The 9058-nt window shown below is 45.3% G+C and overlaps 1 non-coding gene across 1 annotated transcript; it reads right to left on the bottom strand.

The window, feature by feature from the left end:
• Positions 1 to 1649: 1649 nt before the first annotated feature.
• On the bottom strand, positions 1650 to 1717 carry LOC148020762 (small nucleolar RNA SNORD36). The gene has a single exon (XR_015694759.1). It is a non-coding gene; the product is annotated as a small nucleolar RNA SNORD36 (small nucleolar RNA).
• Positions 1718 to 9058: the final 7341 nt, after the last annotated feature.

Consider the following 9058-nt stretch of genomic DNA (forward strand, 5'->3'; position numbering starts at 1 on the left):
GCTGCATTTTAGAAGCCAACTTTGAGCTAGATTTGGAAGCAGTTCAAGCCGTTTTGAAGTGGAAACATGGCCGCACGTGTCAAAGAGCCAATTTTCATGAAAAATAAAATGGTGGCGGATGGTTTTGCTAGAGTTTTCCTAGATGCATTTCAACGTCAGGAATCCAACGCAAGTCTCGGTTCATCAATCGGAGGAGGTCGTTTGACCCCCCATTTAATCCCCGCAAGGTTTGGTATTATAAAGCAACTACTGGATCCGAGAGCCAGAAAGTGCACAGGGAAGGCCAAGATGATGGAGTTCGATGCCACAAAGTCAATCGCCTAGCCAAATGGATTTTGATTCCAAGTTCGCTTGGGCCCTCAAAATCAAAATTTCCACTTACATGGAGTGTGAACATGAAGTCATGAACTAGTTATTTTGAATTTTAAGCTTAAATCTTGATCAACAAAGTGCTAATCAACAAGAAATGAAACATCATGAAGGGGGGGGGGTGGAGCCCCAAGAGGAAAACCAAGGAAAAGGGAATTCTCTTGCAAGAAAATCTATCTTGTAACATCAACAAGCTTGTTTATCATGTTTCATATGATCACAATGAAGAAAAGAACACCAGGCACAACAAATCTTCATGCAGCATCATGTAGATCTCCCACGGATTTAATAGAATCAACCATATTCTTCAATATCTTCACAAAATCCATCTATAGAACAAAGAAAGCAAAGGAATACACCATCTTTTAATGGAAATACATCACATAGTATTCATCTTCAATATCTTCATAGTCTTCTCTCTCAATCTCTCATATACAATCACTCTGTTTCAGTAGAATTGGCTATCTCTGACTCTCTCTCTCTCACTCCATCAATAATACATAATGTCCTCACTACAATCTCTCAAAAATCACTCTCAATAATCACTCTTAGGTCGTGGATACCCCTCCCAAGAGGTATGTCTGATATGAAGAGTCACCAGAGCCACTACAGTGTCTTTTCATAGCTCACTACTGTCACTTCACTCTAGTCTTCACTTGAGACTTTAGCAGCTACTTCTTCCACTTCTTTCAGCTCTTTTGTACTTGTATTCACCTCTTTCCAAGGCTAGAAAACTTTCCCAAAGTCACACATACATTCCACAGAACACTTACAGAAGCATACAGAACAGTACCAGAACAGCTACAGTACAGAACAGAACAGAGACAGAACAGAAACATAAGCTCTATAGAAGACCTACAGAAGGTTACAGAAGGTCATCAAAACTACATAACTCATTCTCAAACCATTCCAAACTCTCACAAACCATTCAATAAACTTTCACAATATCTCATTCTTCATCAATCAATACTCCATCCCTCCTTACAGAAGACAATCAGAACAAAACAGACCAAAACAGAACAAAACAGAAGGTATACAGAACCATTCAGAACCTATCAGAACATCACAGAACCACCAACAAACATCATGATCTTCCAAAACACCATCGTTATTATCCAAAACACTCTCAAACCACTTCTAAATCAATCAATCATCTCATAAAATCAACCATTCAGCTCTCAAAAACAACAAAAATAAGCCAAAAAACAAGTCATTTCAACACTCAACATATCCCCACACTTAATAAGGAAGCGTCCTCGCGACCCAGGAAAAAGGGAATACAAGTTCAGGGAAAAGCTCAACTTTGATCTTCAATATCTTTTCAAAAAGAATTCATCCACCACGACCTCAACTTATAACCTGTTTCTGATATAAAAATACAAAGAAAGGAAAGCAGCTATGCGCAACTCCAAATGATTGACATACAAAACAGCCTGTAAGACCACATCCCCCACATACCATGCCATATCTACCTCATCTGGAATTAACAAGTCTCCTCGTAGATACATGTATGACAGCAACATGGTGTCTGGCATGACAGAATCTTCAAAGACCATTCGAACTACCTCTGTCAACAACTCAGCAGACCAAGCCCCACTCCAGCCATCCTCTGGAAAAGGTAAATCCATCGTGGAAAGCTTCATGTAGAAGACCAACTTCTGTAAGTGGTAGTGGACAAAGAAAGAATGATCGGGTAAGACATATTCCTGAAACTGCTCAAAGGTAGACCATAACAAGTCCATTCTGGACTGCAATCTTTCCACTTTATCTTGAAATAGAGGGCACAAAGTAGCCTGTCTCTGAAGAGCAGCCAAGTCCTGCTGTGAAAGAGAAGGAATCAATGGAACAGGAGGGCTTGGAGGAACAGAGCGGGACTTCGCCAGTTGATCTTGCAACTGCTGGATTTGGGAAGCTTGGTTGGCCACTGTGTCATTAGCAGTCTGTAAAGCTGACAGTTTGTCATCTAAGATAGCGTGGAATTCCGTCGCTTCTCTGGACATCCTCTCCTCTTCTGAAAGGCTAGTAACTTGTGACTGAGCCTCGAGTAACTGGGTCTTCAATGAAGAAATCTCATCGCTTTGGGTGGCAACCAGTTGGGTTTGCTGTTCCATTTGCTTAAATAAATCTGCTAGGGTATCCTTAGCAGAAGCTAACTCAGATGTTGCCTTATGCAACTGGTCCTTAGACTGCATGAGCTCCTCATAAAAAGACGCGTACAGCTGTTGAACACAGGCTGTCACGGACAACTCAATGGAACTTTGAATATCCTTGCAGAGGAAAGGAATGGCATCTCCTGAGACGAGACTGTTCAGGGAAGGAACTGAGATCTCCAAGGAGCCTTCTCGATGTGCTCTGAACAGGTTATTACAAGTGAGATACCCAAGGAGTTCACTGCCAGAAGTAGCAGGGATGGGTACTGAAGGAAGTACAGAAGGAGCTTTATCCGCTACCCTCTTCAAGCGTTTGCGCTATATGACCAGGGGAGGCGGAGAATCATCATCCTCTATGTCAATGGGCTCTGACTCTTCTGAAGGGGGAGAAGGAGGTACTGGATCTGATGGAGGAGGTGGAGGCACAGTCTTCTGTAAACCTGAATAGGTCAAGAAGGCAAACAAATATGATCCATACGTAACATTGGTAACATTACCCCTGGTGACTTTAACAAAATGCTGATCCATTTTAGTGAGGAGGTAAGTGCTCCAATCAATAGCAACTCCTTTCAACACCATCCTGGAAGCTGTGAAAAGCTCTTTGGACAAATAGTGGGATGGTGTTTTGGCAGGCATAAACCTGTCCTGAAGGAACTGACACATCGTCTTCCATACGGGATCAGTGATCATAGAAAAGGAAACTCCTGAAGAGTTGATCACCTTCTTAACATCGAGGATTTCCCTTGTCTGCTTCAACAACAGCTTGAGAATTTCTTCATTAGAGAAAAACTGACGAGTGGTCACAAAAGGTTCACCTTTGAAGGATAGAGACAGAGCCTTCCCTAAGCCTCGAGGTGTCAAAGTCATCGAAATGCCTTGGACTACGCCTGTCTTCTTGCTGTAAGAGGCCAGGAACTCATCACATAACGACGGATCCTCTGGAAGCAATGGAAAAGGAGTGGCCACAAAAGCAGCAAGTCCCGCCTTCGTGAGAGGCTCAAAAGTAAGTAGGGAAGAGTAATCCCTACTAACTAGTGGGACATACTGGATAGGGGGAGGAGCATGAGAAGGCGCCATTCAGATGGTTACACACACACCACAAACACAGACAATCAAGGAGAATGCCTGCAAAGCAACAGACAAAATCCAAGGATAAGAGAATAACCAATAAAACGTGACTCGACCAACTAACCCCAAGCAAACCACATCCTAGAAAAAATTCGACATGACCTTGAGACAAATGCGACCGAAAGCTTCATGCGATGCATCAGACAAACACCCAGAACCCCGTACCAGGCAAGAAAAGAAAAAAAACGGCATACCGTACCCTGAACCGTAACAAAGATAGGAAACCAAAATAATACCATATCCGACACATTTCAAGACGACATCGATGATAAACCAAACTGGACCATGGAAAATAACGCTAATGACTGCGCATACCCATCCCACGAAACGATTCATTAAAAAGGGGAAGTAAGTGCAGTGAGGGGGAAAGAATTTAATGAAGGGTTGATTTTAATCAATTATTAAAAATGGGTGAATTTTTATTAGGTGATAAACCTTAGCAAGAAAACGACGATTCCTTATTATAAATTTAATTACCAATTATTAGGTTAAGCGGTGCAGTTATTCGAATCCCGGACTTCGATACCCGACTGGGTCTCTAAATGAAAGTTCATTGATTACAAATTAAGGTGATGTGGAGCGCTTTTTTGCCAGCGCGTGCTCTTGTGACGGCTGGTTCATTTTAATTAAAATTTTAAAGTGCCTCTGTAGCGCATGTAACGCGTGCTAAGTGAACGGCGGGTTTATTTTAATTAAAAAGTATGTGTGTGTTGAGCGCGAATGCGCGTGCCATGGTGGTAGTTAGGTTTGATTTATGTTAAATATTGGTTTGTTTGTTTGTGTGTTTTTTTGTGGTTTTCCGTGGTTGTTTGTTTTTTGTTTTTTGTTTTTAAATATTAACCGTGGGTTTTGGGGGAGCTTTTGTTTTTTTTTTAAACAAATAAAAGGGAAAATACCTGGTAGTGGGTGTATGGAAATGCAAAGAATGCGCTCTCCTCAATCCAAAAATATCTGGATTTTTTTTTTCGAGACGGTTAGTTGGGGTGTTGGATGAAAAAAATGTTTGTTTTTTTTAAATGTTATGGATGTGTGTGATTTAGTGTGAAAGAATTTAGGTGTGAAAGAAAATATTAGGACAGCTGAGAAAAATATGCCAAAAATAAATAAAAATGAAAAGGCAAGGGTTAGGAATTTTTCAGAAATTAAGTGGGAATTTTTTAGTATTTTTAATGAATTTTTATCATATTTTTGGGTAGTTTGAAAGATTTTAGAATTTTAAAATGGGAAAAAATATTTTTTTTTGAAATTTACAGGGTGAGAAAAAATATGGCCATGGATTGCAAAAATAAAAGGAAAGTTTACGAGATTTTTTTGGATTTTTTCAGAATTGAAAGGAGTTTTTAATGAGTTGTTTTGTATTTGTCAATGTTTTTGTGTGTTTTTTATTTGTTATTTAAATGGAAAAAGGATTGACGGATGTGTTAATTAAAAATGTGGGAAAAATACCCAGCAACAGGCTGCGTGGCAGCAACCAACGAATGATCTTCCGCACTCGATCCCGCACAATCACACGATCAAGCACGAACAATCACCCACAGGCGCGTGCGCATCCGTTGCGGGGGATCACGGACTGAAAATAGGGCGGCCAGTTGCTGCGTGCAATGGGTTAAGGAAGGGGTTTCGATAACTCACAAACAATGGGGGGAACAAAGGCATTAGTGGGGGTTACTGGGGGGTGGTGTGAAAGGGTGGTATAGTGGGGGTAAGTGGGTTAGTGGGTTTGCAGTGGGAGGGAATGGGGGTTTAGAAGGAGGGAAAGTGAGGGAATGGTGGGAATGGGGGTTAGAGAGGGTTGGGAGGGTGTGAACAGGGGGCTAGGTGGGGGGTGGGTTTAGTGGGTGGGAAGGGGGGTTAGTGGGGGGGTAGTGGGGGGTGTGCAGGTACACGTGGCGGCGAGACGGCAGTCAACGGGCGATGGCGGGAGACACGGCGACGGGCAGAGGAGGTTGTCCACGGCGGGCGGCAACTGCGACGGTTGGCGACGACGACGGCTACGGGCTACGGGGCGGCGGTGACGGCCACGTGGGAGGGCACAAACGGCGGCGGCCATGTGGGAGGGCAGGGGCACAAGGCCCGGCGGCGTCCGCTCAAGGAGAAGGCTGCGACGGAGGCGCTGTTGGCGGGTGTGTCGGCGACGATGCTGCAGGGCAGGAGGGAGAGGAAGGAGGGGAAGGAAAGGAGCAGGACGAGGGAAAGAAGATGGAGGAGGGAAGGCGGGAGAGGAGGGAGGGAGAAGAGGAAGGGAAGGAGGAGAGGAAGGGAAGGAGGAGGAAGATGGAGGAAGAGGGAAGGGTGAAGGAGAGGGAGGTCGAGGTGGAGATGGAAAGGGGATAGAGGGGAACACGCAGAGCGGGAGGGAAGGGAGAGAGGGAGGGAGAGGCAGTTAGGAGGGGTGGGGGGTGGAAAGGGGGGGAGGGTCGGGGAGAAAGAAGGGTGGGGAGGGGTGGGTAGGGGTAGGAGGGGATGGGCAGGGATAGGGGTGGGGGAAAATGGACAGGGTGGGAATGGGCAGGGTGGGTGGGCAGGGGCAAGAGGGGTGGGTGAATAGGGAAGGGGGCCCATGGGGGGCCATGGGTTGGGTAGGGGTCAAGAGGGTGGTAGGTGCCCATGGGGGGTGGGCAGGGTTAAAAAAAAAGGGGTACGTAACCCCGTCCCGCGCACGAGCGCGGGGCGGGGTAAAAAATTTACCGTGACGGGATTGAAATGGCACCGCGATGACGGTACGGGTTATGCGGACACGACCGGGGCGCGTGCAGACGCGTAAAATCGAAAAAGGGTGCGTTCACGCGCAAAACGGGCGCGTAAATACACGTAAAAATAAAGAAAAATTAATAACTCCCAATCCGTACGTCGAAACGAAATAGCGTAAAAACAAAAAGTGGGCAGGACGACGGGGGAAAAATAAGAAAAATATATGACGGAGGTTCCGGGAGGGGTAAAGGGCGGTCACGTGCAAAAAACCCAAAAAACGAACCAAAAAACGTAATTAAAAATTAATATCGAAAGATCCGTGCATCGGAACGAGGTGCAGAAAAAAGGAAAACTGTGCAGAAAGATGTGCCCGACAATCCTATCACATCAAAACATAATTTCGACTGAGATAAGACGCGTTCACGTGGGAAAAACCCAAAAAACAAACCCGAAAATGGAATCGGAAATGAATATCGGACAAACCGTTCACCGGAATGACATGCAGTAAGAAGGAAAAATGTCCGCAGGAAGGAGTGGCACAGGGTTATCACGTTAAAACGCAGTTTCAGTGGAAATAGGAGGGTTTCACATGTGAAAAACACCAAAAAGACTCCCGAAAACACATGTAAAAATTAATAATAAAAAAATCCAAAAGTCGAAAGAGGGTGGAGGAAAAAGGAAAAAGGTGGGGGAAGGCGCAGGGGACACAGTTGTCAAATCAAATTGGAATTCCGATGCAAACAGGGCAGGTTCACATGGAAAAATGTCAAAAAGACGCAGGAAAAAGTCTTAAAAAACCGGAAAATTAATAATGGACAAACCGTGTATCGGAATGATGCGGAGGAAAAAGGAAAAATGTCAGGGGAAAAGTGGTGGTCAGAGCTATGATGTCAGAGCATGATTCGAAAGCAAGAAAAGTGCGTTCATATGGGAAACCGGCTAATTTGCGCAAAATGCTTCAAAAATTAATAACTCAAAAACCGTGCACCGGAACAAAAGTAGGTAAAAAGGAAAAATGATCTGTTCAAAGGGAGGAACAGGGCTATAAGGTTGGATTGGGACTTTGGTGAACGTAGGGTGCAGTCACATGGAAGGACCTCAAAATCAGGGAATGAAGGAAAACTGCAGGGGAACAGCCCCAAGGGTGGGTGGAACATAACCGGGTGGGTGGAAAGGGATCCCACGAAGGTAAAAACAAGGCAAGGCATTCATGCATGAACAGGTTGAGGCATATGCAAAGGGGTATGCAATATAGACGCGCAGGGACGCGTCCCCACACTTAAGACCTTAACGGATAGGGTTAACCGAGCAACAGGGACCTAGGACCACGCCATAGACCATCCACTAACTTCCCCACACTTAAAACATGAACATCACTGAGAAACCAAAGTGGGAGGGTTAGAAAAACTTGGCCCATTGCGTCAAAAAGCAAGGTTGAGTGTCGATGGCACGTCCAGTGTTTTTGTCGGCGCTGGAGGGACCAAGGCATCTTCTCGGCACACGTTCGTCATGGCAAGGACCACGCGGCAGCACCCAGGGAGGTAGCTGATGGAAGGAATCGCAGGAAATTCGTCGATGATGATGAAGGATACTTCACTCAACTCACAATCACTCAAACGAAATGAAAGAACAGTCACTCGCCCCATGACTAATATCACTCGAGGAAGAACGATTAAAACCCATATCTCATACCCGGTTGAGGAATCGACAAGGGGGAATGGTGCAGAAGGAGTATGCCAGGGTGCACAGTTGATGGTGCAGTAGTGCGTCCAACCCGTCTGGCATAGGTGCAAGGAGGAAGGCAAGGGAGCCTTACAGTGTAGTGTACAGAACAGGGTGATGTGTCTTGTGATGACGGCAAAAACCCATCCCGTGGGTGCATAGGGAAACATGAACATACCTGACTCCAAGTGTCGTAACATCCCTCAAACACACCTCTCGGTAATTGATTGAAGAAACTCCAGTCACACTCAACCCACCCTCTGTCTCACTCTCTGTGGATAGATACAAGAGGGCAGCCTTTTCGTGAAACCCATTGATGTAATCCTCACGGTCACTTGTGCAAAGGTTGTATGCCTTGTGCGCATTTGATGGTGCAACAGTGCATCCCGCCCTGTGCCGGCATACGGTGCAAGAAGGAAGGCCAGGGAGCCTTACAGTGCAGTGCACAGAACAAATCGTGCGTTGTGCATTGAGAGGCCCATCCTGTGTATGCAACACTTCATTCACACTTCTCACCTCTCATTTGATTTGAAGGGAAAAGACTGGTCTCTCGCCCCACCCTCTGTCTCACGCTCTGTTGATAGATACAGAGGGTAACCTTACTCACTTCCCCATCCGGTTAGGATGAAAGCTCACGTCACTCTATTGTTTGTCTATGAAGATCGCGTCATCAATTGTTAAAGAGGCGTACCCAGGGAGGTAGCCATCAAATCGAATATTGTATTGGACAGGAACATGTCGTCTGTTAGAGGACAGGTAGTCACTTTGCAAAGAGACCCAGGACACTGCGTACCAAGGGAGGCAGCTTCGGAATGGGATCCTAGGGATATCAATTAATGAATCCACTTTCTGGACTGCTGGGTGTTACCACCTTTTCCACAGCCAGCCTCTCGCCCAAGGGTGTTTACCACCTTTTCTTGGCACGAGGCCTGCTATGATAGGGAATTGCTTCCTTTTCTCTCATAACAGATTTGTTTTGTTTTTTTTTCTTCTTTGTT

Source organism: Lygodium microphyllum, chromosome 18 (assembly GCF_053477565.2).
Source record: "Lygodium microphyllum isolate KBCC chromosome 18, Lygodium_microphyllum_v1.1.10, whole genome shotgun sequence".
In the NCBI taxonomy this organism is placed as follows: domain Eukaryota; kingdom Viridiplantae; phylum Streptophyta; class Polypodiopsida; order Schizaeales; family Lygodiaceae; genus Lygodium; species Lygodium microphyllum.